The sequence below is a fragment of the Cervus elaphus genome, chromosome 2, assembly GCF_910594005.1.
Source record: "Cervus elaphus chromosome 2, mCerEla1.1, whole genome shotgun sequence".
NCBI classification, from domain to species: Eukaryota; Metazoa; Chordata; class Mammalia; order Artiodactyla; family Cervidae; genus Cervus; species Cervus elaphus.
Genome location: NC_057816.1, coordinates 9,911,755 through 9,934,443, shown reverse-complemented (window position 1 = coordinate 9,934,443; position 22,689 = coordinate 9,911,755). Strand labels below are relative to the sequence as shown.

Here is a 22,689-nt window from a genome sequence, read left to right as displayed (position 1 = left end):
GTAGGCGCTCTGATCCCAGAACGCATCTCAGCTAGACGCACTTCCACCTGCACAGTTGGAAGCTCCAAGTTAACTCTGAGGCTACCAAAGGACTTGGAAAGAATGTCATCTTCCACCGCCCACCAGCACCCTCAGATGATCACAAATAAAGAAGCTATCAGAAACCAAACCATCATGAAATCTAGAAAGATGGTACTGATGAACCTATTTTCAGGGCAGCAGTGGAGACACAGACATAGAGAACAGACTTATGGACACGGGGAGCAGGGTGGGGAGGAAGGAGAGGGTGGGATATATGGAGAGAGTAGCCGGAAACATACATTACCATATGCAAAATAGATAGCCAGTGGGAATCTGCTGTATGGCTCAAGGATCTCAGACAGGGCTCTGTAACAACCTCAGAGGGGTGGGATGGGGAGGGAGGTGGGAGGACTATTCAAGAGGGAGGGGACATAGGTGTACCTATGGCTGATTCATGTCAATGTTTGGCAGAAACCAACACAATACTATAAAGCACTTACCCTTCAATTAAAGCTTTAAAAAAAAAATTGAAATAACAACCAGAGACGGAGAAGAAGGAGCTGCCTTTGCCCCTTTATCCTTTGGCAGTAGGGACGAGGGAGCATCCCTGAGCCCAGGGAGTATGTGAGCTCCAGGCCCCTCAACCTCCAGGTCCTCCTCCATCATCCTTATCACTGAGGGCTCTTGAAGACCCTAGAGCATCACCTCACCTTAGAATAGGGCTGAGCTTCTAAGCAACAGCAGTGACACCTGCCCACCAAGAATGAGGGCAGAGCTACTTCCCCACGTTTCCCAGGGGCCAGAAAGTCAGAGCTGCAATGGGGCCCTTAGCAATAGCTCCCTTCAGCCCCCTCACCTACCCTCCCTGCCAGCCCCCTGCAGAAAAATGTAAAGTCAGCCCTCAGAATGAACAAAGCCAAGCTTTGTGAAGCACGGGATGACTTTGGAGGTGGGTGGAGGGAAAAAATTGGCCGGTACTTGTGTTACTCACTTTACAGCTCTGATTTCGCTCCCCTGCCCATCAGAGGCAAAGGGTCCCCTCCTGGTTCCTCCTGTCTGTGTCATAAGTTCCGTGCGGGCAGGAGCCAGCTCTGCCTCCTTTCGTTGCCCCAAGCCTAGCGTGAGTCTCTCCAGGTGTGGTACCTGCACCAGACCCACCTGGGGGCCTGATGGCATCAAATTCCTGGCCCCCACTGCAGATCTACTGACTCAGACCCTCCAGGGTGGGGCGCAGGGATCTGCGTGTATCCAGCACCCCCGCTGATTCTGAGGTTCACTGCCCTGCTGGTTCCTTTAGGTAACCACGGCCCATCCCACTGAGGAAGTCGGCCAGGCCCTGATGGGGACCACTGGGTGGGAACCAACCCACCAGGTGTGGACTGAGGGGTTTCCTGGGACAGGGGACTCCCAGGGCTAAAGCCAGAAGAGTCCGGGACAAGCCAGGATGGTTGGTTATCCTAGCTCCTCTCAAAACTCCACACAAGGGACTTCCCGGTGGTCCAGTTAAGACTTCACCCTCCACTGCAAGAGATGCAGGTTTGATCCCTGGTCCAGGAACTAAGATCCCACATGTCTTGAGGCCAAAAAAACAAAAGCATACAAATTTTAACAAATTCAGTAAAGACTGTAAAAATGGTCCACATCAAAAGAAAAATGTCAAAAAATAAAAATAAAGACTCTGTGCTTCCACTGCATGGGATGTGGGTTCAGTCCCTGGTCAGGGAACTAAGATCCCAAATGCTGTGTGGCACCAACCAAAAAAATAAATAAATAAAAGATTAAAAAAAAAAAAAAAACCCATACAAGGATAAAAGCAGGGGTGCCTAAGCTCACAGGTGAGGGATTACCTCCAAATCGCTCATACTTGAAGTTGGAATGGTGTTGAGAGGTACTCAGAGTTGAATGTGGGCATTGATGATGTGATGGGATTTCACAACACTTCAAAGGAAAAAAGGAAGTCAGAGCAAGAGGAACGGACTCGGGGGCTCTGGAAGAGGGTCCATCTTCCCTAGGCTGTCCCCTCCCCAAAACCTACTGTTGTCACCCTGTGCCGAAAGCAGGAAATGCCTACCCTGAGCTGACTGTTCCCTTGAGATCAGAGGGGTCACCCTGGGCAGGCGAGGGTCATGAGAATCACACGGTGTCAGAACCGGAAAGTCTCCTGGAAATCAGACAGCCCTGGTCCCCCATTTCTCAGATGAGAAAACTACGGTCCCGAGGGCCACACGATTGGCAGGTCACACAACTAACAGCCCCAGAGTGACCTCTGTCCTCCTGGTCTCCGCACTGCTCCATAAGTTCTCCTACTGGGCCAAAAACTAATGACCCATGTAGGAAGGGGAACTAGGAATACCGGTTGAGGAGGAGGCTGGACGCATAGACTGATGGCAGCAAAAGAGCATGTGAGGGATCATGGTATTCTAACCCATGTCACAGATGAGGAAACTGAGGTACACAGAGGGCCAACGTAGTTTCCATGGTTACATACAGGAAAACTACCTTGCAGGTCATCTGTGCACAGTGGCTAAAGAAGTGGATTCTGCCAACGGATCTCCAGATTTGCTGCATCTGAAATGAGGGACTCTTGCGACAGTGTTCAACAGAAAGGTGGGTTGGAGCACCAGGACCTGGAGCTGGAGATCTGGATGCAGAGACTCTGTCCCCAAGCCTTCAGCCTGGGAGAACTTCCCAGAGACAGAGTGTGTACTAGGCCAAGTGTGGATGACCTTGGAGGGGGCACAACCTGGGGGTGATGTCTACTTTTCCCTTTCACCCGTTTTGAGTGGTATGAGGTAATTAGTAAAAATTTGGCTTTTTTTTTTCATATCCTTAAAAATTAACTGTATAATCCAGGGAACTGTATTTACTATCTTATAATAAACTAATGGAAAGGAAATTTTTAAAAAGAATATAGATACATACATGCATCTACGTGTAACCGAGTCACTCACCTGAAACTAACACAATGTTGTAAATCAACTATCCTTCAATAAAAAAAAAAAGAAAGTGGAAAAAAATGATTCAAGGGAAAAGAAATCTTTCTTTAGTGGATAGAGAGGAGCAGGAGGCTAAGCCCTGAGCTCTGGGCTTAGCCAGAAGCAATGAGATGAGGATGGTGATCTTTTAAGGTCGAGGCTGGGATCAAAGACAAAAAAGAAAATATCAAAAGATCCCCCATTAACTGGAAGGAAGGTGGTCGTGGACATCCTGGAGACGGGGGGTGTCTGCACTACTGTAGGAACGGACTCTAACTTGCCTTTTCAAGCACATTAAGATGATTTAATCTGGAGATCATAAGGCATTTCCACTTTTCATATTCAATAGTAAAGGAAAGACAGTATCGAAGGATTTTCGAACTGATCTCAAAAGAGTACTTTGAGTTCTTCGTAACTGAGAATTCAAAAATATTCCCTCCGAGTCCATGACAAAATGGCAACAATCTTCCAGGAATGGATGTCTCTGCAGTTGACCCAATAAAACCTTGTCTTTGCAGAACCCTCAGGGAATGAATGAGTCACTTTATGGAGCAGAATTTCCTGAATGGCTGAAGACGAAACCTTTAAGGGACTGACATTTTAACTTTTAAATAGAAGTCTTGCTAAAATGGCCTCTTGGCCTCCTGTGTTCTAAAACAGAGTGCCCAGGACCTCATGTCAGCAACCCCATTTTTGGCAGCCCGTAGACCTTAAGAGTGCCTGCAACTACTCTGCTTTCAGAATCTTACATGAAGAACTTTCCCTCCCTAACCCTCCTACTCGGCTGGTGGAAATGTAAGTTGGTGCAGTCAGTTTGGAAACAGTGTGAGTTTCCTCAAAAAACTAAAACTAAAACGAATATATGATCCAGCAATCCCAATCCTGCAAATATATCCAAACAAAACTATATTTCAAAAAGATACACGCACCCCTATGTTCACAGCAGCACTAATTACAATAACCAAGACATGGAGACAACCTAAATGTTCATCGACTGATGAAAGGATGAGGAAGATGTGGTACATATATATAATAGAATACTGTTTAGCCATAAAAAAGAACAAAGTAATGTCACTTGCAGCAACATGGATGCAACTTGAGATTATCACACTAAGTGAAGTATTAATGTTAGGTTGCACCAACCTACTAATAAATCAGAAAGAGAAAGACAAATACCATATGATATCTTATAATACCATATTTCACTTACATTGTGGAATCTAAAATATGGCACAAATCAATCTATCTATAAACTAGAAACAGACTCACAGAACAGGCCTGTGGTTGCCAAGGGGGAAGGGGTGGAGAAGGGAAGGACTGGGAGTGTGGGATTAGCAGATTTAAACTATTGTGTATAGGATAGATAAATAGCAAGTTTCTACCATATAGCACAGGGAACTATATATTCAATATCCTGTGATAAACCACAGTAGGAGAGAATATTTTTTAAATTATAGTTTTATGTATATAACTGAGTCCCTTTGCTATACAGTAGAGATCGGCACAACACTGTAAATCAACTATACTTCAATTAAAATAATAAAGAACTTTTTCTCTATAACCACAGTCCCTCTACCTGGCCACACCCCTGTTCCTCACGCCCACCATCGCTTCCCACCCCTCTTATTTCATCTCTGGTCTCTAGTCCCGCACCTCATCCCTCCTTAGGACTGACAGTTATTGAAAACTCAGCTGCCATGTCCAGTGGGTCAGCAGGTTTCTCTGTCTCTATTTATTAAAACTACAGAACTGAAAACTATTGAAGAAAGTCATGGAACTGTGTTGCAAACAATCATAGCCACAGCCCACAATCATTCAACACAGGACATTTTCATTTAAAATTTTTCATGAAGTCCTTACACCCTCAAAGTAACCAGCAGGGGCAGTTTTAGCCACATTTTTATGAAAAAACTAAGAACTCCAGGTTAGAGGAGTTTTTATAAGGTCACCTGACCAATAAACTGCAGGGAGATAATGTGAATCCAGGCCCTCTAACTCCAAATCCATATATTTTGCTACTTCTTGAATCACCTACTCTGAAAATATCTGGTATCTAAAATCTGCCAAGAGAATGGGCAGAATAAGTAAAAACAGGCAATCCAGCGGAACTCCTCTGATACAAAGATCAATGAATTCAAGCCTCACAGCGACTTTTTACTCCTATCAGTGTTAAATTGTTGCTCATGCAAATCACCATCATTGTTAATTGCAAAGAAGTGTTGGGTATAAAAAAGCCTCTGAAGTGTTTCTGCAGATGAACCAAAGGATGATGTGGGTGTAATGGGTTTGCACTGGAAGAGTGTGCGCGTGCTCAGTCGTATCCAACTCTTTGTGACCCCATGGACTGTAGTTCACCAGGCTCCTCTGTCTATGTGATTTTCCAGATAAGAACACTGGAGTGGGTTGCCATTTCCTTCTCCAGGAGATCGTCCCAACCCAGGGATCAAACCCGGGTCTCCTGCAGATTCTTTGAGCTACCAAGGCAGTCCCCCTACCCCGTAAGTGTGAACAGCCCTAACGGAATAAATCCAAGGTGAGGGTGAAGGTGCCACTCTCTCTGTTTTTATCTCAAAGTCCTACAGACCAGGAATGTGCTCCTAATGATGTACCCACCTTCAGCTAATCTAGGACAACACAACAGTGCTTTAACATTGCAACAAGTTAATGATACAGAATATTAGCTATTTGGATTTTTGCAATGCTCATTATGCCTTGCCTCACTAGAATATTCCAAGAAGACAAGGACTTGATCTTGCTTATTGCTATTCCTAGGGCCTGGAACATAATAGACTTTCAATTAATACTGGTTAGATCAATGAATGAAGTAAAACTTTATCAGTTCAAAAATGTCCCTGATTGAGAATTTGTGATCATTTAAACAGAGGTTATTAAGCAAACTGACAGTATATCTAAGATGAGGAAGCATTTAAACTATGTAGGATAACAAATTATTTACAAACAACTTGCTTGTTAATTATGATTATTTGTATACACATTATGGTCCCCAAGTTTTTCTTCTAAAAGACCTGGTTTACTTGGTAGTTATGCAAAGCCTAGGTCCTTCCTCAAAGCTTAGTTCATAACACTTAAAGGATAGCCTTCAAAGTAATGTAATTGCATTAAAAAAAGAAGAAGAAAGAAAGAAAATGCAAGGACTTCCCTGGTGATTCAGGGGTTAAAACTCTGCACTTTCACTGTAGGGAGCATGGGTCAGATCCCTAATTGGGGAACTAAGTTTCCACAGGCCATATGGTGAAAAATAAATAAAATATAATATTAATATATAATAAATCATATAATAATATAAATAAATATAAAAGAAAATACATATTCTACAATTCAAATATTTGCAGTGATCTCATCAGAAAGCATATCCTATAAACACCTTAAAGTCTCGATGTTTCTATTCTCCACATGACTCGCCCAGCATCCCAAAAATGCATCTTGAAACACTCAGTCCTTTTGACACTGAGGAAAGCATGCCAGCAGCTGTAGCTGGTTTGAAAAAGAATATGGACATGCTCTCAGTTTCCAGCTACCCCGCTAGAACTTACAGCAGTGTCTTTCTTTCTTCCATCTATATATCAAGCGGCCCAGATTTGCCATTTTTACCATCAGATCATTGCACATGGCTTAGTCTTTTGAAGTTCAGCTCAGCAAACACTTCCTGCAATCTGACACAAGAGAAAACACGTCATTCCTCCCCTCCAGAACCTTCTTCCACTGGGGGGAATTATACAAGTTACATTAATTATATTGGGATTATACCGACATAACCAGACTTTAATGAGAGCTATGGTTGAAAAGTGCTTAAGGGGCTGTGTGGGTACAGACAAAGGGACAGGTCTTTCCACGAGGGGGAGAGGTGTCAGGGACAGAGAAGGTGACATGTAAAACTGTTAAGATTTACAATATAGACAAGGCAGAGAAAGCGGAAAGTACAGTTCAACTACGTATGAACGCTGGCTCATAAACCAAAAATTAGGTGGAAAAACCTCATAGAGTTGAGAAAATACTCATGTAACTAGGGCTCTGGTTCCTAACCACCAAAACCACAAAAGCTGAGAAGATTAAAACTCATCTAATCGTCCAATTGCTTCGTCACGCAGCCACAGACTGAGGCTTGAATGCCAAGTAAAGGGTCCAACAAGTGGTCATCGAAGGCAGGCAAGGTCAATAACTTTGTGGATGACCGTTTGCTGCAGATCATCATCTCCTGCCAATCTTTATCTCTCATCTCTGTGCTGTCCCGGAGGGGGAGGGGGGTGTGGTGGACCTTCTAAAGAGTCAAATTGTCCACAATAACCCTGTGCTAACCCAGCTGGTGAATTTCAATTGAATACATAGATAATAGGAGATAATGGGTCTGTTGCAACCCCTCAGACCGGTAACCTTCCCTGCCACACCCCAGATGCCTGCTCCACCTGTGGTCTACCACTGCAAGTTAAAGAACCTCTGATTTATTTGCACCAATACAGAAGTTGGGCTAGTACTTCGGCCTCCTGCAGCCGTAAGGATGCGGATAAAGGGGTCAGTATCTGGAGCCATGGGGAGGCAGGCAGTCCTTGGAGGAGAGCTTTCTGGCTGCAGCAGAGTTTAAGCTACCCTGGGGCAGAGTTTCTCAAAGGGACACTGCAGACATTTCGTGCTGGATCATTCTTGGTTGTGGGAGTTAGGTCTGTCCATCCCAACTGTCTTAGTAGGTACAGGCTGCTATGAGAACACTATATACCATAGAGGTGGTGGCTTAAACAACAGGACTGCATCTCACAGCTGTGGAAGCTGAGAGTCTGAGAAGAGAGTGCCAGAATGGCAGGCGTTCTGGCGAGAACCCACTTCCTGGTTTGCAGACGACCTCTTACTTGCTATATTCTCACACAGCTGAGAGAAAGAGAGGCTGAAACCCAACAGAAGCCGCGGCAGGGGCTCAGACTGGCATGGGGACCACCCACCGTGACCACTCTCACTACACACCTCTGTGTTCACCCTGCAGTTATTAATACAAGTCTTCCACCTCTTCTCCCAGCCTGTATTTGCCTTACTATAAAAACAAAACAAAAACACTTGGGGCTAGTCACAGCCCCACACCACAAACCTCTGAATTATAATGGATATTTGAAAGTGAAGTCACTCAGTCATGTCCAACTCTTTGGACCCCATGGACTGTAGCCCGCCAGGCTCCTCCATCCATGGAATTTTCCAGGCAAGAATACTGGAGTGGGTTGCCATATCCTCCTCCAGGGGATCTTCCCGACCCAGGGATTGAACCTGGGTCTCCTGCACTGCAGACAAACTCTTTACTGTCTGAGCCACCAGGGAAGCCCCTATAATAATGGATATTTTATATCCATTATAAATGGATATAATGGCCACATCAGTTCAGTTCAGTTCAGTCGCTCAGTCGTGTCTCACTCTTTGCGACCCCATGAACCACAGCACGCCAGGCCTCCCTGTCCATCACCAACTCCCAGAGTCCACCCAAACCCATGTCATTGAGTCGGTGATGCCATCCAACCATCTCATCCTTTGTCGTCCCCTTCTCCTTCTGCCCTCAATCTTTCCCAGCAGCAGGGTCTTTTCAAATGAGTCAGCTCTTCGCATTAGGTGGCCAAAGTCTTGGAGTTTCAGCTTCAACATCAGTCCTTCTAATGAACACCCAGGACTGATCTCCTTTAGGATGGACTGGTTGGATCTCCTTGCAGTCCAAGGGACTCTCAAGAGTCTTCTCCAACACCACAGTTCAAAAGCATCAATTCTTCGGCGCTCAGCTTTCTTCACAGTCCAACTCTCACATCCATACATGACCACTGGAAAAACCATAGCCTTGACTAGATGGACCTTTGTTGGCAAAGTCATGTCTCTGCTTTTTATTTTTTATTTTTTTAATGTCTCTGCTTTTTAATATGCTGTCTAGGTTGGTCATAACTTTCCTTCCAAGGAGTAAGCATCTTTTAATTTCATGGCTGCATTCACCATCTGCAGTGATTTTGGAGCCCAGAAAAATAAAGTCAGCCACTGTTTCCACTGTTTCCCCATCTATTTGCCATCAAGTGATGGCAAATTAAATGGCCACATAAGGAGGACCACTTAATCTATGGGCTTTCTAGTGGCTCAGTGGTAAAGAATCCCCCTGCCAATGCAAGAGACCCAAGAGACGAGGGGTTTGATCCCTGGGTCGGGAAGATCTCTGGAGAAGGAAATGGAAACCCACTCCAGTATTCTTTCCTGGGAAATCCCATTGATGAAGGAGCCAGTCCACGGGTCGCAAAGAGTCGGATACAACTTCCCAACTGGACAACAGCCGTCTATGACAAGCACTGTTCTAAACCCTTTACAGGAATTCTCTCATTTAATCCTTACAACAGGCCTATGCGGTTGGCACTAAACTATAAACGCTATAAACTGGGAAAGTGAGGTCTAGAGATGGATGGAGACTCGCCTCAGGCCAGCGGTGAGGGGGCGGGAGAGGGAGATGCGTGCGCAGGCGCAATGCATGCGCGCCTCCGATGCCTCCCCCATCCTCCACAGCAGTTAGGAGAAAGAAGCTAAGAGGCAAGGGGGAGCCGAGAAATGAAAGAAGAGCATGAATAAAGAGAGATGAGGTGGCGGGAGAGGCGCATTGGGCGGGCCGTGCTCCTTGGAGTGGGGGACGGGTACCCTTCTGGCCACACTCAAGCCCCGCGGGCCCCGGCGGACTGCTCCCTGGGGTCAGGGGTCCGCTTCTCCGAGAGGGAGGGTCCGCAGTCTCCTGTGGAGACAGGGTTCGCTCCGTGTCAACTCCTCCCGTGCCCACCCACCCACGCTTCCAACCCTGGCCTCTGGCGCTCCTGCTGCCTCTTCCCACGCCGTCTACACCACAGGCCTCCAGACCTGGCGCGGGTCTGACACCTGCTTCTGTGGGAGCCTCCACTTGGCCCAGGGGGCTCTCGCCCACCAGGCCCCTCTGATTTGTCTCACCCCTGTGGACCACACATAATCCTCCAAACCTAGAACCTCTGCCCTCCTTTGGCCTTCCCTCGTGGGTTCCTCACCCCGGCCTGTGGCTCAGGGCTCATGGACCCTCCCTGAACTGACCAGTCCACACGACTGTCCCTCCTGTTCTCCTGGCCTGAGCTCTTAGGCATGGGTCAACACCCTACCCTGAGCAGTACCTGCCAGGAGCCAGTCACTTCCCACCCCAGGGTCCCTCTGTCACCACACGGTCACCTCCCCCTTCCTACCTTTCAGCCCACACTCCCTGCTTATCCCAGCCCTCCCTTCCATGTAAACTCAGCCAGCAAAGCCTCTGGAGGACTGTGCTTCCCTCACCCTCCTCCCAGCCTCTGCCAGAATTCCTCAGGGAGGTCCAGACGGCTACAGGAGGATTGCCAGGGGCCCTTGTTTAAAATACCGTGACAGTGAAATAAGCCAGACACAAAAGGACACACGCTACGTGATCCTGCTTGTAGAGGTCCCTGTTGTTTGTTGTTCAGTCGCCAAGTCATGTCCGACTCTTCTTGACCCCATGAACTGCAGTACGCCAGGCCTCCCTGTTCCCCACCGTCTCCTAGAGTTTGCCCAAGTTCATGACCATTGCATTGGTGATGCCATCCAACCATCTCATCCTCTGTTGCCCTCTTCTCCTTCTGCCTTCAATCTTTGCCAGCATGAGGGTCTTTTTCAGTGAGTCTGTTGTTTGCATCAGGTGACCAAAGTACTGGAGCTTCAGCTTCAGCATCACTCCTTTCAGTGGGTATTCAGGGTTGATTTCCTTTAAGATTGATTGGCCTTAGGAAGCACTGCTGCCAATAAAGCTAGTGGAGGCGATGGAATTCCAGCAGAGCTATTTAAAATCTTAAAAGATGATGCTATTAAAGTGTTGCACTCAATCTGTCAGCAAATTTGGAAAACCCAGCAGTGGCCACAGGGCTGGAAAAAGTCAGTCTTCATCTCAATTCCCAAGAAGGGCAGTACTAAAAAATGTTCAAATCACTGGATAATTGCACTCATCTCCCATACTAGTAAAGCTATGCTCAAAATCCTGCTTGTGAGGCTTCAGCATTACATGAACCAAGAACTTCCAGATAGAGGTCCCTAGAGTAGACACATTCAGAGACAGAAAATAGAGTGGTGGTTGCCAGGGTCTGGGGTAGGGGAAATGGGGCATGGTTGTTTAATGGGGACAGAGTTTCCATTTGGGAAGATGAAAAAAGTTCTGGAGATGGTTGGTGGTGAAGGTTCCAGAACATAGTGAATGTATTTAATGCCACTGAACTATACACTTAAAATGGTTAAACTGGTCAATTTTATACTGTGTATATTTTATCACGATAAAAATGAATGCTATGACAAAATCAGAATCTTGGGGGAGCAGTGTGAAGAAACTCACGTTTTTAACCAGCTCCCCACTGGTTCTTATGCCCCCTCAGTATGAAAGCCAGGAATTGTTATGGCCTCTTAGTTGTGTTCCCGGTAGTCACGTATGGATGTGAGAACTGGACAGTAAAGAAGGCAGAGCAACGAAGAATTGATGCTTTCGAACTGTGGTGCTGGAGAAGACTTGAGAGTCCCTTGGACTGTAAGGAGATCAAACCAGTCAATCTTAAAGGAAGTCAACCCTGATTATTCGTTGGAAGGACTGATGCTGAAGTTGAAGCTCCAATACTTTGGCCACCTGACGTGAAGAGCTGACTCCTTGGAAAAGACCCCGATGCTGGGAAAGATTGAGGGCAGGAGGAGAAAGGGGTGACAGAGAATGAGATGGTTGGATGGCATCATCAACTCAATGGATATGAACTTGGGCAAACTTAGGAGATGGTGAGAACAGGGAAGCCTGGCATGCTGTAGTCCATGGGGTTGAGAAGAGTTGGACACTACTTGGTGACTGAACAACTTAGCTGCGTGACCTCAGTCAAGTCACAGAACGTAGTCAGCCCAAAGTACCTTGTCTGGAAATGGATATGAAACCTTCCTCACCTGTTCTTGTGCAGGTCACACGAGATAAGGAATATAAAGTGCCAGGTGTGTGGGAGCTGCCCAGCAAAAGCAAATTTGACAGTTGGTCTACAAGCATTTAGGCCTTCTCAGTTGGTTCAGTGCTAAAGAATTCAGCTGCCAATGCAGGAGATGCTGGTTCAATCCCTGAGTGGGAAAGATTCTCAAGGAGGAGGAAATGGCAACCCACTTCAGTATTCTTGCAAGGATAATCCTGTGAACAGAGGAGTCTGGAGGGCTATAGTCCATGAGGTTGCAAAGAGTCAGACACAACTGAGCAACGGAGCACACACACCACAGCACTTACGGAGCAGCCTGGGTACCAAGCTAAGCCAGGGCCTGCCCACAGCACCCCTGGAGTCCCAGCTCTTGCACAAAGCAGGAGTCTCCCTTCCCCCACTCTCAGGCCTCTGAAGAGTTACCTGCCAGAAACCACACCTGGCAACCAATAAAGAGGTTCCTGAATTCTTAGAGGCCTGGGCCCAGCGGGGGAGGATCCAGTCAGCACACACATTCCATTCCTCTCAGCAAGAGTCCAGGGGCTGGGAGGGGTGGAGCTGGTCCCTGAGACCTCCTCCCAGTAAAACTGGACCCCTCCAGCCCTGCCAGTGATCCCCCACAGTTTCCCTCACAAGCCTGGAGAAGGAGAGGACAAGTTAGAGGCAGGAGGGGCAGGAAGACCTCTGATCACGTAACAGGGGATAGGGACCGAGGTCAGGGTCCAGGCTTTCCTGAAAGGGTGAGGGTGGTACCAGATCCTGAGGGCTAATTGACTTACGGGGTGGCCAGGGCACTCCTGGCCAAAGGAGTAGCTTGTGCAAAGGCCCAGAGGCCGCTGGTGTGTTGGGAAGGAGCAGAAGCCAGGTGGTGGGGACTGGGAAGGGTATACTGATGCAGGTGGGAGCCCAGCATCATAGAAGGAAGCCTGGCATGCAGATTGTTTTACTCAGAAGCCTCGGGATCCCAAAAGCCCCCCGCCCCCAACTCCCACCACCACCCCAATCAGCAGGCCCTGCTGGGAACCAGCTTGGAATCTGTTTCTTGTGCTCAAGGGAATCTCCCTCCAAGAAGACAGTGTTATCTTAAGAGCACAAAGCCTTCAGCCTCTTCGATGGCCTGATGGCCTGTGCCTCTCACAGACTCAGTCAGGCAGGTCTGGTCAGCACACAAACATTCCATTCCTCTCAGCAAGAGCCCAGGGCCTGGGAGGGGTGGGCTTGCTCCCGTCCCAGGCCTTCTCACACCAAAACTGGACCCCTCCGGCCACCAGTCTCCCCCACCCCTCCCAAACAGACGCAGGGCACTTAGTTCAGGCCTCACCCACATCCTTTCTACCACTTTCTAGACCTCAGGTGAGCACCAGTAGAAAAACATCTTTTTTTCTTTCTCTTTTACTTCTCCCAAATCGACCACCCTTAGCTATGTTTAGAAAAGAAGAAAGTTTACACCAGTACAAAAATCACTTTCAAATAATACCTCCCAGGCCTTTGGGGATAAAAGCGTTTCACTAATGTCAACAGTTAAGATTACAAAGTACGCCTACTTCAGTTCTTACCGTAATAAGATAGTTGGACATTTTTAATACCTTTTTTTTTTTTTTTTAAACAGATCCATTTACTTGCGTAGTTCGGGGTCTGTGAAGTGGTAAATGTGCTAGGAAATTACCCAAACAGTCTCGCCAGGCCAGCATTTTTGTCTCGGGTACCAGGAGGGTTGGAAGTCTGCCAGGTGGCTTGTGACCCCCTTATTAAGATGTCTCCCCAAGGGCCTGTCACGTGCCGAGGAAGACACCCTGGACAAGTGCCAGGCCTCAGCCCTCCAACTCAACCCTCCCACTCCCTCCCTCCTCTCTGCGTAAAATCCAAGTCATCTTTCTAGAACAGACTCTCCAAGCAGATGATCTAGCTTTGCATGCAGTCCTGTCCCTTACTTTGGTTTTGCCTGTGAAACCGTTCTTGAAAGTTTTCCAAAATGGCTTTTTAGAGTATTCCTAGCTCGAATATTTCACTTCAGTGAAGTGCTTTTCCCTTTAATAAAAAACGATGGCAATTTTGCAGGTGCCTGGGAGCTGGGATCCAGAGAAGAGAGAGAGAAGATGGTTGGGTGTCCTTGTGGCTTGATTCTGCTGGATCTGTAGAAGGTTAGTATCCCCTCCCCATTTCCAGCAGGAGGGCAGTAGGCAGGCCTTGGAAAGTCTTGCCCAGACCCCCACTTCCTGCTAGGCAGAGAGCCCTCTGTCCAGACTCACACCTGCTATGGGAGCAGGCTGGACCCTCTGACCAGCTGCCCTGAGCCCTGAAAGCCACCAAACCCTCTCCTATGCCAGTCTTACCTCTTTGCTCCTTTCCAGATCCCCTAGTGACTGATACTCTAAGAGTGGAAGAAAAGAAAGCTCAAGGGTTACATTAAATCAGCATCTCCAACCCTTTTGGCGCCAGGGACTAGTTTCATGCAAGACAATTTTTCCATGGACGGGTGGGAGTGGAAGATGGTTTCGGGATGATTCAAGTGCATTACAAGTATTGTGCACTTTATTTCTATTATTACTACATCAGCTCCACCCCAGATCATCAGGCATTAGATTCCGGAGGCTGGGGACCCCTGCATTAAATCATTGCATTCATTCAGAGGCTAATCAGGCAAACAGGATTAAGCCTAACCCTTTCTCAGAGGCTCTGAACTCCAAAGTCTTGACCTCTGTCCTCAAGGAGGGCCTTCCTTCCTGAGCTCTCTGATAAGCTCGGAATTCTGCACTCAGTTAAAAAAAAAAAAAATCCCTCCTGGATTTGCCGCTTTCTGATCTGACCAAGTTGGAATGTGTGCATGGAGAAATGTTCCTCGCCTGGAGGAGAACAACCCAGACTAAGAAACTGCGTCAGTGAATAACACCCTGGACCTTCACAGAAAAGCCCAGAGGCTGCCTGCCTTGAGGAACCAGACACAAGAACTGCACAGCCTGGGTAGTGCTGGGTGACCTTTCACCCCGAGGTAACTTGGATGAGCAGGGAAGTGTTGTGGGCTGAATTGTGTCTCCTGCCCTGCAAATCCATATGTAGAAGTACCTCCAGGACCTCAGAATGTGACTGTATTTGAAGTGGGCACTTTGTTTTGGCCTCACCACATCTTTCAGGCTCTTAGTTCCCCAACCAGGGATTGAACCTGGGCCCCCTGCAGAGTCTTCACCACTGGACAGCCTGGAAATTCCCTGAAGATGGTCTTTAAAGAAGTTATTGTTGTTCGGTTGCTAAGTCATGTCTGACTTTTTACGACCCCATGGACTGCAGCACTGCCAGGCTTCCCTGTCCTTCACCATCTCCCGGAGTTTGCTCAAACTCATGTCCATGGAGTCGGTGATGCCATCCAACCATCTCATCCTCTGTCATCCCCTTCTCCTCCTGCCCTCAATCTTTCCCAGCATCAGGGTCTTTTCCAGTGAGTCAACTCTTCTTATCAGGTGGCCAAAGTATTGGAGTTTCAGCTTCAGCATCAGTCCTTCCAATGAATATTCAGGACTGATTTCCTTTAGGATTGACTGGTTTGATGTCCTTACTGCCCAAGGGACTCTCAAGAGTCTTCCCCAACATCACAGTTCAAAAGCATCAATTCTTCGGCGCTCAGCCTTCTTTATGGCCCAATTCTCACATCCATACATGACTATTTTAAAGAAGTAATTAAGTTAAAATAAGGTCATTAGGATGGGCCCTAACACAATACAACCAGTGTCCTTATAACAAGAGGAAATAAAGACACAGTTAACGAGGGACAACCATGAGGAGACAGAAGACCATGATTTATAAGCCAAGAAAAGGGGTCTTAGGAAAGCTTACCTACCATTTTTCTATCTTGTACTTCTAGCCTCCAAACTGTGCAAAAACAAATGCCTGATGTTCAGCCATCTGGTTGACAGTGCTTTGTCCTAGAGGCCCAAGCAAACTAGTACAGAAGATGCAGCTGTAGAAAACCACATGCCCCCATGCAAGTGACAGAAACTTTGGGAGGTTCAGAGAAGAGGGGAGATGTATTAAGAACTTGCGGGGATGGTGAGAGATCCTCAGCTACGATGCTTGGCTGCAACTGGATTGCTAAGAGAGTTTACGCTGCATCTGTGAAAGCCTTTCTGATCAAATTGCTCAGGCAGAAAAGAGAAGAATGAAAGAAATCCACTATGTATTGGGTTGGCCAAAAAGTTTGTTTGCGTGTTTCTATAAGATGTAATGGAAAACCTGCATGAATTTTTTGGCCAACCCTGTATGTGGCATTCCCAGAATTCCCTCTCCATGGGGGTCCTGGGTTGGGGTGGTCACAGGAAGAAGGTGTGTGGACTTGGAGGGCACAGAGAAAGCATAGCCCTTTGGCGCTCTGAGGGTGGAGCAGGGAAGGCAGATGCGAGGTGGCTCAGGCACAGCCTCTCCACTCCGGGCCGGGTGTGGGCCACTCTGGGGTGCGGAGCCCCGGCTTGTCCTGCAGGTAGCTGTATCACGGAGATCACAGGTGGCGAGAGCTCTTCCAGGCTGTCCCTCATACTCCCCACTCCACATCCATCTTCCCTCCCGAGCTGGCTCAGAGGAGACCAGCATTCTAGGCTCAACCCTCCAGCGCCTAGTTACTGCGCGCACACCTCCTACCCTCAGACCTACCACCGCCACCGAAAGCCTCCCAAAACACCTGCAAGTCACCCTTCAACACTCTTCAAAGACAACGTCCTTCCAGATCAAGTCTAAACACTCTGCCTTAATGCTAAGACCTTTTATAATATGTCCCCACCCTACTGTCCCATCATCTCCTCCACTGCTCCCTAACGTGTGCATTCTGCCAAGCGAGGCCAGTCCCTTCTTTCCGGTTGGGATCTGCCATGCCCACTCCATCTCTCAGATTTGTCCCCACACTGTCGGCCCTCTCCTTCTTCAAGGTCCAGTTCAAGTCTTATCTTCTTCGCAAAACTTTCATCAAGGCCGTCAGGTGCAGTATTTAAGAGAAAAGACCCTGGAGTCAGGCTGTATGAATTCAGACCCCAGCTTTGCCCTTCCAGCTCTCAATGACCTTGAACAAATTACTTCATCTTTCTGTGCCTCAGTTTCCCCCACTGTAAAACGGTGATGTACAGAGTTTGCAAGGTTATTGTGAGGATTGAGTTAAGACACATAAAGCATTTTTATTGTGCCTGACACATAGAAAGCACTTGATAAGCGTTGGTTCTTAATTCATTTGTATTATTACCTGATCATCCCATCCTTTCCAATACTCTTTTCCCTGAATTTCTACTCCTGGTATGGTAGAGATCACATCACTCAACTACTTAATTAGAGTTGGTCTTGTACTGTTCACTGTGATTCCATGTGTAACAAACAAGAACAAGGACATTTTATCTATGATCAGAACACCAATAGGTAACAGCCTATTCATGAACATAAAATATTCCTCATTCTTAACTTGCAGCATAAGGGAGGAGAAACTGCCCTGCTTCTTCCTGGTAGCATTTAACCCCTAAGAGACCTCGGAGGGAAAAGTTGGGGACAAATCATCAGGAGCAGGAAGACGCAAAAATGCCCTCAGAATGGTCCTGAAACCCATCCTACTGGTGCATCTTGAACACCAAGAAGATGAGATTTTGACAGATGTGGTTTTCACATTAAGAAGCACTGTCTTCGGAGTGGCCTGACCAGAGGCAGGGCCCTCAGCCAGCATCTACTCCGGGGAAACTGAACTGCACCTCAAGTAATGGAAGATCTCAAAGGTCCAGGGCCCAAGGGGCCAGCAGGTGGTGATAGTATCAGGATGGGGGAGGCCCCAACACTGTGCAGGCTCCCAGCATGACTGCCAAGGGGACTTCTGGTTTACCACCCAGACTGCTGAAAGTTCATGAATCAGTCAGTCCATACATCAAGATAACATGGGAGTTAAGAGGCACTCCGCTGTTTCAGGTCTCTCTTTTTTCAGCTTTAAAATGAAGAGGTTGCTGGAACCAGAGGAGAGCTAACAAACCACTCAGTTCTATAATTCTGCACAGTGAATTCTCTGCACAGTCAGAGTAGGCAAATGCAGTCAAGGAGGACTCTGAGAGCTTGATTTCTGTCAATATTACCCAAAGCACTCCTCGGATTCAATCCAATCCCTACCAAAATTCCAAAGGCATTTTTCACAGAAACAGAAAAAAAAAAAAAATCTTCAGTCTCCAAATAGCCAAAGCAATCCTGAGAAAGAAGAACAAAGCTAGAGGCATCACACGTCCTGATTTTAAACTATATTACAAAGCTGTAATAGTCAAAACAGACACTTAGATCAATGAAACAGACAGCCCAGAAACAAAACCATCCTTTTTTAGTTAATTAACTTACATCAAGGGAGCCAAGAATATACAATATAACCTCTCAATAAATGAGGGGTTAATTTCCCCATCCCCATACACAGAGCTGCAGAAAAGAATGGGGAAAAAAACAGAGACACAGTACAACCTGATGCACTTGGCACTATAGCCCTTTTGGCTGAGAGGTGCCAAGGCTAAGGATGAATCCAGCAATTACCTGGGTTCACATTTCAGCTCTGATACTTACAGGCAAGTTATCTGATTTTTGTGATGCCTCAATTTTCTCAGCCAATACACAAGACTAATAATAATACTTATTTCATGCACTTATTGATTAAAATATAAAGCACTTTGCACAGTACCCAAAGCAGAGGAGGTGCCAAAATCATTCAGAAAATGTTGATTAGGTACCCACTAAGAGACAGATACTGTTTCAAGGCACTGGGGCACAGTCTTGAGAGAGGAAAAAAAAAAAAAAACACCCTCTTTATAGAGTTTACTTTTAGAAGTAGAAGATAGGTAATAAGAAATAACTTTAATAAAGATCAGATTTCCTCAAAAGTACAGGAGACGAATATGAAGAAAAATCAACTAGGGTAAATAGGATAGAAATGGAGGTGTGATTTCTAGGTACAGTCCTAGCAAAGGCCACTCAGAGAAGACGAGCCTTGAATGGACACCTCAGTAATGTCACTGTTATCCTCACAGCTAGTACTCAGGGCTTGGTGCCAACAGGGTACATTTCCTGGTGTCCAAATGAGCAGTTCTGCCCAACATACCTCACAAAAGAGAAGCATGAGTTGGAAGAGAACTTAAAGATTCTCTGGTTCATTTTATCAAGCAAGAATGAAACCCAGAAAGGGATGGGCCAACAAACCCAGGGTCACACAGTTAGTTCTGAGACCAAGATTGATTCCAACTCCAGTCACCTGACTCTAAGACCATGTTCTTTTCTCTGCGTCATACCCCGTTGCCCCAGGCTGACTCAGACCCATGTGAAATTGTGGCCTGGACCCTGGAAGATTTCTCTCCTGTATTGTATTTCAGTCTGCACTGTAGCTCGTGGTTATTAGCTGTGCAGTCTGAATATACCTCATTCAGACACACTTACAGGGGAAGAAATTATCATGGATTTGCAAGAAGACATCCATGAACCAGTGACCCCAGTTTAAACAATAAGAGTTAAAGACCATCATTTCAGGGGGTCCGCGAGCACCAAGCATAGCCCACACACAAATGCAAGCACCCTGGCCCCACTCACATAACTAATTCCTTAGCTTCATTCAGTCCTTAAAAGACCAAGAATCTGTTTCCATTTTTCCCCCTTAGGTTGTCGTAAAAACAATAGCTGGTTTGTATAGGTGAGAGTAGCTCAGACAGTAAAGAATGTGCCTGCAATGCAGGAGACCTGGTTCAATCCCTGGGTCAAGAAGATCCCCTGGGGGAGGAAATGATAACCCACTCCAGTATTCTTGCCTGGAAAATTCCATGGACGGAGGAGCCTGGAGGGCAAAGAGCCAGACAGGACTGAGCAGGACTAACACGAAGACTCCTTGAACCCCTGAGAAGGTAACTTGGAGTCCAGTTTGGGGAACCTGAATATGATACAGGTTTTTGAAGGGCTGTTTGTTACAGGATAAATCTTTACAGCAATCAGGGGCACTTATAAGAACTGCTAAGGCTAAAGAGAGTTGCAAAAAGTGATCAACCCAGTTTGCTTCCTTTTGAAGCTGCCCTGGGCCACAAGGATGAGACTGGAGCCTAACAGCAGTGGGACTTTGATGTGTTTGCACATTTCTCAGAGACTAGGAGCACCTGTGGGCCGTTCGAGTGGGGACCTCACAGCACCATCCATCCATTCATGGAACAGATACAAACTGAGCACCTAGTATGTGCCTGGCACTGTTAGAGGCACTGAGAATATGACAGGAAACCAAACAAAACCAAACGTCATGAAGCTTATGAGGGGGCTTCCCAGGTGGTACTACTGGTTAAGAATCAGCCTGCCAATGCAGGAGTCGTGGGTTCGATCCCTGGGTCCCCTGGAGAAGGAAATGGCAACCCACTCCAGTATTCTTGCCTGGAGAATTCCATGGACAGAGGAGCCTGGCGGGCTACAGTTCATGGGGTCACAAAAGAGTCAGACACGACTGGGCACACATACACACATTCTAGTGAGGAGGAAGGAAATGAACAAACTGGGGAGTGAATCTATGTCAGAAAGCGCTAAGTAAGTGGGTAAAAGACATGAGTAATGCCTGGAGTCGGGACAGTGAGAGCTTTTTACCTTAAAGTTTCAGAGCAGGGCGCTCTCCAGAGGTGACCTTGAAGGGTGAAGGGTTTGTCAAGGTAAGAACATTCGAGGCTAGTTCTCCAAAAACTCCAAAGCCCTGAGGCAGAACAGTGAGGGGACATTCATGGCCTGAGCTGAGGAGGGAAGGAGAAATAAGGTCAGAAGAGCAGTGAGGACTAACAGACCTTTGCAAACACTTATATTTGGCCTCAAGTGAGATGGACAGTGAGATGCTAGAAGGTCAACAGGAATAACATTACCTGACTGATGTCTTAAAAGTGTTAGTCGCTCAATCCTGTCTGTCTTTTTGCCACTATAGCCTGCCCGGCTCCTCTGTCCACGAAGAGTTTTCCAGGCAAGAATACTGGAGTGGGTTCCCATTTCCTTGTCCAGGGGATCTTCCTGACCCAGGGATCCAACCCACATCTCCTACATTAGCAGGTGGATTCGTTACCACTGAGCCACCAGGGAAGCCCGATAATGTCTTTAAAAGGTTGAACCAATTGTGCTCGTAAAGAGATCACAGGGGGACCAAGATCAAAACAGGGAGAGCAGTCAGGAAACCACTGTCCTGATCTAGATGAGAGCCGTGGGGGCCTGGATCCGGGCAGCAAAGGTGGGGTGAGAGAAGTGACTCAATTCTGGATACAGAGGATGGACCGAATGGGAACTGCTCATTGTCTAACCATGTAAAAGAATTCCAGACGCCCAGGATGACACCAGAGCTTTAGCCGGAAGAACCTGAGTGTAGAGTTGACCCTGATGGAGATAAAGTCCATGAGAGGGCCTGGGGCGGGGTGGGGGTGGGGGAGAAGGGAGGTCAAGAGAATTTTCCCAGCAGGTGTTCAAGCTCTGATCTTGATTTATAAAGTCAACCGCGCATAAAAGTTGGACCATTATGATACTACAATTTCACTACTGAGTATAACACCCAAAAGAACTGAAGCAGGAACTTATACAGATATTAATACTTGTACACCAGTGTTCGTGGCAGTGCTATTCACAACAGCCAAAAAGTGGAAAGAGGGGCTTCCCTGGCAGTCCAGTGGTTAAGACTTCACACTTCCAATGCAGCAAGCACAAGTTCTGTCCCTGGTCGGGGAACTAAGATCCCATGTGCTGTGGGGAGTAGCCAAAAAAAAAAAAAAGGTGGAAACAACTCAAATGTTCATCGACAGATGAACAGATAAATAAAATGTGACCTTACATACAATTCAGCCTTTAGAAGAAAGGAAATCCTTACCCATGCTACAACATGGATGGACCTTAAAGATATTATGCTGAGTGAAGTAAGCCAGCCGCCAAAGGACAGATGTTGTATGATTTCACTGGTACGAGGAACCTAACGTAGTTAAATCCATAGAGATACAAAACAGAATCGTGGTTGCCAGGAAGTAGAGAGAAGAAAGGGGAAGTTATTGTTTAATAGGTACAGAGCTTCTGTTTGGGAAAATGAAAATGTTCTGGGGACAGAGAGCGGTGATGGTTGCACAACAAATGTGAATATACTCATGCCACTGAACTGTACAGCTAAAGACGGTTAAAACAGAAAATCTTATGCATATTTTACAATTAAAAAAAATAGATGGCAATCTCACAGGTTAGTCCACCGGCAAGGGCTCTAGAAAGCTTTGCTGCTGCTGCTAAGTCACTTCAGTCGTGTCCGACTCTGTGTGATCCCATAGACAGCAGCCCACCAGGCTCCCCCGTCCCTGGGATCCTTCAGGCAAGAACACCGGAGTGGGTTGCCATTTCCTTCTCCAATGCATGAAAGTGAAAAGTGAAAGTAAAGTCGCTCAGTTGTGTCCGACTCTTAGCGACCCCATGGACCAGAGCCTACCAGGCTCCTCCATCCGTGGGATTTTCCAGGCAAGAGTACTGGAGTGGGGTGCCATTACCTTCTCCGCTAGAAAGCTTTAGAGATTTATAAATTTAAAAAAACTCAAATCATCCTAGAGTTTCCCTATAGTTTCTGTACCCAATCCACCAAGAGGGATTCAAAATAGAAAGAAGGAGAGCACTGGGGGATGGGAAGAGATGCAATAGAAGCCTATTCCAGGCAGAAAGAACAACGTGGAACAGGTATGACTGGGAATTTCCTGGTGGTTCAGTGGTTAGAGCTC

At 46.8% G+C, this 22,689-nt stretch overlaps 1 protein-coding gene across 2 annotated transcripts in view; it reads right to left on the bottom strand.

The window, feature by feature from the left end:
• The window catches only part of AHNAK (AHNAK nucleoprotein), a 95,157-nt gene that overhangs the window by 16,788 nt on the left and 55,680 nt on the right, over positions 1-22,689 (bottom strand). The window contains exon 6 of one of the 2 annotated variants that reach the window (XR_006334847.1): positions 20,561-20,700. The exons of the other annotated variant lie outside the window; for it this stretch is intronic. The gene's annotated coding sequence lies outside the window, so the exon portion shown is untranslated. The remainder of the gene's footprint in view (positions 1-20,560; positions 20,701-22,689) is intronic. 2 annotated transcript variants of the gene reach the window in all.